This window comes from Podarcis raffonei, chromosome 16, assembly GCF_027172205.1.
Source record: "Podarcis raffonei isolate rPodRaf1 chromosome 16, rPodRaf1.pri, whole genome shotgun sequence".
NCBI classification, from domain to species: domain Eukaryota; kingdom Metazoa; phylum Chordata; class Lepidosauria; order Squamata; family Lacertidae; genus Podarcis; species Podarcis raffonei.
In genome coordinates, this window is record NC_070617.1 from 23,921,374 (window position 1) to 23,929,818 (window position 8,445).

Below are 8,445 nucleotides of genomic sequence, written 5' to 3' on the forward strand. Positions count from 1 at the left end.
GGCAGATCTTGGTGGTGCCTTACTCGGAAGTAAGCCCCGTCGAGGTCGGTGGGGGAAAGGATCATGCGCGCGATCTGGGCGCAGCGGCAGCGGCAGCAACCCTTTTCCTGTGTTGCTCAGAAAGTGAAGCCGTGCGCGCTTGCAAGGCGACTTGCTTGCTGTCAGGTGAAGTGCTGGGAGCTGCCTATATAAACTATAACTATATAACTATAAAACAAGCACGCACAAAAAGAGATCACAGCTGAAAAGGCTGGCAGCATTCAGATCATTTCAGCAGTGTAAACAAGTTTTGATGGATGCAATAATGGAAGGCTGAATGGTATTGCTTTTGTAAAGTATGCAAGGATTTATATGATGTGTAAAATGAACCATGGAAAGAGAAGGATGGAGATCTTAAGGATGTTAAATGAATATGGTATTTGAAATTGTAAAAAAATAATAATTAAAAAATAGAGAGAGAGAGAGAGAGAGAGAGCTGAAAGGACGATAAAGAATATAAAGGAGGACTGGGAAATGTTTGCTGAATATTTTCAGAACCAGTATAAACAAGTGAATAACCTAGCAGGTCTTGAGTAAATCCAGCAGAATAGAAGTTAATGGGGTTTATGACCGATGAAGAAATTTGAATATTTCTTCAATATGAAGAATTTGGAATATTCCATTTAATAGAAAAATAAAAAGAACCAGGAAAAGGGTGGAAGGGAAGTCACCGCGTATTGAGTTGTATGTCGAGATTGATATGAAAGTTGTACAACTGGTGTGGGAGGAAGGGGGTGTGGGATGTGTTTGTTTGTTTGTTTTTCTGTCTCTGTATTAAAAATGCAAATAATAAATAAATAAATAGAAGGTTTGATATTAAAAAAAACCAAACAGCATAATCCTGTTGCCTACTCAAAAGTAAGCCTCAACGAGACTTATTCCTAAAGAAGTGGGGGTATATGGGGTTTTAACTGGCCCATTGCTTGATTTTGTGTTACCTGGCTCTGATTTTAATTGTGATTGTTGTTTTTTAATTTGTATTACTTTTATTTGCTTTAGAAACAGATCTGGGACCTTTCATTAGGGTAAAAAACATTTTTTAAAAAATCTCATAGATTAAAAGCAATAGGGGGTTGCATCGTAGCTCAACAAACTGGATATCGAGGAAACCCCATGGGCTACAGTCAAACTTTATTTTGAGTGAGTAGGACTCTCTAGGTTTATTTTTATTTGTGATGTATATTTCCCCAGCTTTGGGACAGATAGACACCAGCAGATGCTGATGATCTTTCAATATTTGGTTGTTCTCAAAATTTGCCTCAGAAGCTCAGTGATATATATTAAATGCCCCCCCTTTCTCCCATATATTTCCATTCCACCAAAAGCAATCAATCAATTGTTCCAGTTGACACAATCTCCCTACTGTATTAATTCAACTGTATCGATATATCATCTAAAACGCTCTGAATGAGAGAGTTGGAGAGAGTCTAGCTAGGTTGGACTACCCTGAATCAAGAAGGATAAATACCAGGGCTCACCAACATGGTGTCCATATGACCACATAGCCGTTCTCCTACTGAAATAAGGCTTCAGAGAAGCATGCTATTGTACCACTGCTTGGTTGCTGTGTGTGTGCTGTGCCCCCAACAGTTTCTTCAGTTTGCAAATGGGCCCATGGGCCCAAAAAGGTTGGTAACCACTAACATAGAAACATATAAGATTCTTAACAAAATGGGGCTCCCTGCTATGGAACTCTTATGGAATATATAACATTATATCCCAGCTCCATCACTGAGATCATCTGGAGAAGCATCATTGACCATTCCCATCAATGACACTGAGGTCCAGTGCCAAGGGCCTTCTGGCGATTCCCTCACTGTGAGAAGCAAAGTTACAGGGAACCAGGTGGTGGCCTTCTTGGTGGTGGCGCCTGCCCTGTGGAACAACCATCAGATGTCAAAGGAATAAACAACTTTATGACGTTTAGAAGACATCTGAAGGCAGCCCTGTTTAAGGAAGTTTTCTAATGACTGATGTTTTAATGTATTTTTAATCAACTGTTGGAACCATCCAGAGTGGCTGGGGAAACCCAGCCAGATGGGCGGGGTATAAGTTATTATTATTATTATTATTATTATTATTATTATTATTATTATTCCCCAGATTGGTGAGGCCTATCTGACAACAGCAAGAACATCATTCAGTATCATTGTCCCAGGCCTGTAGAATCTTCTGCCCATAGAGATTTAGCAGGTGTCTTCTGATTTGACTTTTAAACACCTGCTGCCATGCTTCTGCAAGCAATTAAGAATAAATATTTCTGCAGTAATTAGCTGGATTATGTTTCTAACTTTTTAATATGGTTTATTGTATGGCTTTTATGAACTATTGTTGCAAACCACTCTGGTATTTTTTAAAACGAATGACAGCATATAAATATTTTATCAATAAATAAAACATTTGGGTTTGGTTAAAGGTATTATGTATTATGGGACACAGGTGGTGCTGTGGTCTGAACCACAGAGCCTAGGGCTTGCCAATTAGAAGGTCGGCAGTTCGAATCCCCACAACGGGGTGAGCTCCCGTTGCTCAGTCCCTGCTCCTGCCAACCTAGCAGTTCGAAAGCACGTCAAAGTGCAAGTAGATAAATAGGTACCGCTCCGGTGGGAAGGTAAACGGCATTTCCGTGCCCTGCTCTGGTTCGCCAAAAGCAGCTTAGTCATGCTGGCCACATGACCCAGAAGCTGTACACCGCCTCCCTCGGCCAATAAAACGAGATGAGCGCTGCAACCCCAGAGTCGTCCGCAACTGGACCTAATGGTCAGGGGTATCTTTACCCTTTATTATGTATTATGTACATGGATCTTAAGAAATTGCAGTGAATTTCAGAAGAAACTTCTTAATGCACCGCCATGGCTTGGAGCTGAAAATTGTCCATCAAGCTGAATAATTGTTTTAGATTCAATTATCGTCGCTTATTATTTATACTTGTTCATCATTTGCAAAACGCCTCAAAGTGACATTAAAACAGAAAACTTCTCAAACATTTTAAAACCCTAACACAGAATAAAACATAAGAATATAAAAGTATCAATCCATTAACAAAAATAAAAAAGACTTGACTCCACTAAAAGGTGGACCAGTCCACACTCACACAGAGTTATGATTAAATTAATATCCAGACTGCTGGGTAAACTGGCATGCTTTTGCTTGGTACCTAAAAATGGACAGTGTTGGTGCCCGGCGAGTTTTTCTGGGGAGAGGGTTCCAAGAATGGTTGCCCATGTCCTATTGGGGCCTTTTTGACAATTCCACCTTCCCATTCGATCTCAGGAAGGGATAAATGTGTCAGGTAGTAGATGGGTCATGTGAGGGATTTGTAGGGGATTGGAAGGGAATTAAATCCGAGCCTGATCTTGGGCGTGCAGTGCAGGATGAAGCGATAACAACTTAGCAGAGTTGCATTAGGAACCAGTGAGATTTAGCTCAGCGGGCAAAATCAATGAGCTGTCCACGTGAAGTAAGCAAGTGGAAAGACAGAAACAGGCAAACTGGTACAGCTATCCATGGCTAGGCTACTAGCCAAGACCGGGCTCAGGGCGACTAACAACCAATAATAAAAACAAGTTGATTAAAATACAATTTAAAAGATTAAGATACAACATTAAAACATTAGTGTGCAATCTCTTCATAGGAGGATCAAGGTTTCCCAAACTTGGGTCTCCAGCGAGGACTACAATTCCCATCATCCCTGCCGACTGGTTCTGCTAGCTAGGGGTGATGGGAGCTGTAGTCCAAAAAACAGCTGGAGACCCACATTTGGGAAACCCCGAGCTAGATGGACCAATGGTCTGGCCCAGTATGAAGCAACAACCTGTATTCCTAACAGTCCTGCAAAGTGGGTCAGTATTGCTCTCCACCCTGCAGGCTTGAGAGAGCCGCCTGGTCCCCTCCAGATCTTTAGGACTACACAATTCTCATCAATCATCCCCATCCAGCAGGGCCACACTGACAGGGGCTGATGATGGGAGCTGAATTCCAAACGATTCGGAGGGCGCCACGTTGGCGAAGGCTGGCCTACTACCTTGAATCGGAGGCCACCTGGTTACAGCTACAGCCGCTCAACTGAGCTGCCAACAGAAATAATGCAGGTGTGTAAATCCCCCATTGTGGGAAGAATTTTGAGAAGGGTGGGAAAGCGATGGACGTGTTGGAAACCCAGAAGAGAAGTAACCCAATAGGCAGACGTTCTGGAGAAGGACAAAACAGAGGAGTGGGGAACTGTCTTGCGCTGTTGGAGCTGGTCGGATAAAGGAGGGACATTGCAGTCAGAGGCGGAACTGCAAAGAACAAAGGCTAAGCCTGCAATTTCTGTAGGGATGATCTTCCTGGTCTTAATCAGAAAAATGTAGAGCAGGGGTTCCCAAACGGTAGAACACCTCAGATTAAGGTTCCCAGATTTTTTTCAATGAATCCAGGGACACTTTTCAACTTCAGTCAAATTCAGTGGATTTTGTCAGGGGACAAAATCCGGGGGATGTCTGGTAAACTTACCTCAGATGCTCTTATCACTGAGCTACACCCCCCCCCCCAAAAAGAGTATTGTAATTAGCAACCCAGGAAACTGCTGTCTACCTATGGTCCATCTCACTCAGTATTGTTTACACTGACTGGCAATGGCTCTCCAGGGTTTCAGGCATATTATCCCCACCCTCCAGGCCTAGCTGGAGATCCTAAGGATTGGTCCTGAGGCTTTTTTTGAGCACAAGGGAACGACAGCCCTTCTTAAAAACAATAAAAATAAAAATCAGTGTGGGGTATCATTGAGTGTGGAAGGTATTCTCCTGAGTTTATCACTCTACGGGACCGCCTCTCCTGGTATGTCCCACAAAGGATCTTACAGTCTTCAAACAAAAACATCTTGGAGGTCCCAGGCCACAGGGAGGTTAGGCTGGCCTCAACCAGAGGCAGGGCTTTTTCGGCTGTGGCCCCAATCTGGTGGAATGCTCTGTCACAAGAGACTAGGGCCCTGTGGGACTTGACATCTTTCTGCAGGGCCTGCAAGACAGAGCTGTTCCACCAGGCCTTTGGCCAACGCACAGTCTGACCCCCTCCTTTGGTAATCCTCATAGAACTCTAGCCCAATGGTTGCCATTAATTTGATTCTGAATTGATTTTAGAATGCATTTCAATTAAATGTTTGTGATTTTATGTAAACTGTGTTACTTTTATTGTTGTTAGCCGCTCTGAGCCCGGCTTCGGCTGGGGAGGACGGGATATAAATAAAATTTTATTATTATTTTTTTATTATTATCTCCTGGCTATAGTTCTCTTTAGAAGCAGAGTTTTCTTCCTTTTACTACCAACCTCTCCAGATCTTAAATCTAAGATGTCTATCAAGAAAGTAAGAAGAGTTTGCTGGATCAGGCCAATGGCCCATCTAGTCCAGCATCCTGTTCTCACAGTGGCCAACCAATTATCTGTGGGAAATCTGCAAGCAAGACTTGAGCAGAAGAGCACTTGTAGTTTCCAGCAACTAGGATTCAGAAGTGTTGCTGCCTTTGACTGTGCAGGCACAGCATAGCCATCTGATAGCCTTCTCCTCCGTGAATTTGTCAGGTTCTATTTTAAAGCCATCTGGGTTGGTGGCCATCACTGCCTCCTATGTGCTGTGTGAAGTAGTCCTTTCTTTGATCCATCCGTAGTCTACCTCAGAAGACTTCAGCTTCATAAGTTGGCTGTGGTCTTCGAGCCTGATGAGAGTTGCTGTCCCAAAAAATCTGCAGGGTGCCAGATTGGGGGAGGCTGGTGGGCACCATATCATGAAACGTGACACATGATGCAATTGAGGAAAGCAATGCTCATTTACTCTGCTTGACAATTGCCCCATTGGTTCCAAGAAGCACATTATTGTTTATGACCCTACTAAAATGGGTTGCGTGTTGTGTTCCACATGCTGCCTTATTGCTGGGCAGAATCCACGCCCCTATAGATCCTGCGGAGTCAGTTGTCTGCTTAGTGACACCCACAAAGTGTAGCTCTACCGATTAGTTCAGTTTCTTGGGAAGGAAAGCCCTGTTGAAACGCCAAAAGTTTTTGGGTCATTCTCAGTTTCGCCTAATGAGGCCAACACCCATTTGAATCTCCCTTAGTCTTAAGGTTTGGGGGCCAACTCCCATACTTTCAGAAGGAGGCACCTCATTTTCTTAAGCTGCTCCTCCGCCTACCGTCCTGGCTTAGACATTTGATCTCCTGAAAAATGGCACCTTCTGCTGAGGTTGGTATCCTGCAGAAATAGGATACTTGCTGCTGCAAAGCATGAGCACAGATTTGGAAAAATTTTGCGCAGATGCAAATTTAGAAACCAGTGTTATCCATTTAAATAGAAACGCAGTAAGCCCGCAACTTACGCAAAGCCTTGGTTTCCGGGAACTGTGCACAAACACAAAAATGCATAAAGCTAGGGAAGCCCCTTAAACAACCCATTAAAAACCCGATGTAAAAATAACCAGCACTCACTGTCGCTCTCAGACCACCTCCGTGGTCTCTCTAGGCCCTGACACACTCTTCAACTCTCTGATGACACCCAAACACTCTCCCAGGATGAGTGCAATGGTTGATGGCAATGCCAACTGTGGATTCCCACTCTCCCACCTCCTTTTGACATTTCTGCTACCACATCTTTTAATTTCCCCCACGTTTCCCCAATTATTTATTTTTCGATTGCCTGTGTAAGGTTGCGATCACCTAAGAAACGTGAGTGTTAAGTTGCGGGCTTACTGTTCATTAAACCTCACCGTGGTGAGAAGGAATTTGACCAGGTGAGCTGTGGATGGGCTTGGTCCAGAGGCCAACCAAGTTTTCTTACAATCAGGTGTTGAGATGACCATCCAAGTATAGTGGTACCTCGGGTTACAAATGCTTCAGGTTATAGATGCTAACCCAGAAATAGTACCTTGGGTTAAGAACTTTGCTTCAGGATGAGAACAGAAATCACACGGTGGTGGTGCAGCGGCAGTGGGAGGCCCCATTAGCTGAAGTGGTGTTTCAGGTTAAGAACAGTTTCAGGTTAAGAACGGACCTCCAGAACGAATTAAGTTCTTAACCTGAGGTACCACTGTAGGACCAGAATGTCTGCAAAACAGTGCCACCCACCCGCAACTCAGACAGCCAGTCCAGAAGGATGCCATGGTTGAAGGTATCAATAGCCATTTTTATTTCTCTCTTGCCAAGCCTGCACATTTATGTTTTGGCTCCGAGACCAGACAAGCATAATTCCACACCACACTTCACTTTGCATTCCTATTCAAGGAGACATTCTCCACCCCTTTCAGACACTGGAACAAAAGCGTAGGGTCAGACACACTAAAAGCGACAAGAGGGTTCAAGAAACAGGTTTGATAGGGTCGGCATTCCAGGGTGCAGCCTCTATACTGCCGGAGATCAGTATTTTTGAGAGATTAAACTTTTCAGACTTCCCTGGGGAAGAGGGATTGATGGTTAAACCGCTCTGGGAATTGTGTGCATATAAATGCATATATTAATGAAAGCTGCATTAACGTATTAAATTATAGACAACTCCCCACTGATGTGCATTCAAGGCACACATGACTGCACCCATGCGCATCACCGCAAACCTGGAAGTGGCATGAAAAGGGGCAAAAATGGGCCTGAAAGAGCACAAAAATGGCAAAAGTGGCACGAAAATAGGATCTAGTAATCTCTTGAGCCTTTGCAAGTGCAATCCCAGGACCCTTTGCACTGACATTTGAGGCCTGTGGAGAGCAAGGAGGTTTGTGGTGGAGTTTTGTTCTGAAGGGGTTTTCAAAGGTTTCCAGAGGTTCAAAGGGTTGTTTGAAGGCTTTTTCCAGTGGTGTTCCCAATATATGCATAAATGAGGAATTGCTTTGCAAAAATTTGTATATTAGGGGAAATTCGCTGTCAAGCTTTATTGAGGATTCTTTTTAAAAATATATACAGTATCCAAATTGGTTCAGAAAAGTGCAGAAAAAACAAGAAGCATAGAGAACTGATACTGATGGATCAATCCATGCCTAGCTCAGAGGATCCCACTGTCCTGTTGAAATGAGATTCACCTGCCAGCTTTGGTTCCTGGAACTGGGGCAGAAACAGTTTGCAACATGGTCCTTTGCCAGCTTACAGAACGGTTGGGACAGGCCTGCTGGGCACCCACTTCTATTTCTTCATCCCCAGCCAACTGCTTCTCCTTTCCTGTCAGAAACATTTTGAGTGAGACAATGCTGTCCATCTCTCTTGGGCTCCTTTCCAAGGATTTCCTCATGACTGCAGGTCTGATGCTCTGACAACAACATAACAAATTAAGTCTTTGTGGTGCTGTTGCGCTAATGAGGGTTGCTTGGCAGTTTCGCCCTGGGAGTAGGTCTGCCATCTCTGGATGTTAACCATTCTGATACCTGAACAGGTTTCAAAGGGAGAGTCACCCGA

The 8,445-nt window shown here is 43.8% G+C and overlaps 1 long non-coding RNA gene across 1 annotated transcript; it reads left to right on the forward strand.

Annotated features, from left to right (window-relative positions):
• Positions 1-459: 459 nt before the first annotated feature.
• LOC128403550 (uncharacterized) lies at positions 460-2,454 on the forward strand. The gene is made up of 2 exons (XR_008327970.1): positions 460-1,179; positions 2,143-2,454. It is a non-coding gene; the product is annotated as an uncharacterized LOC128403550 (long non-coding RNA).
• Positions 2,455-8,445: the final 5,991 nt, after the last annotated feature.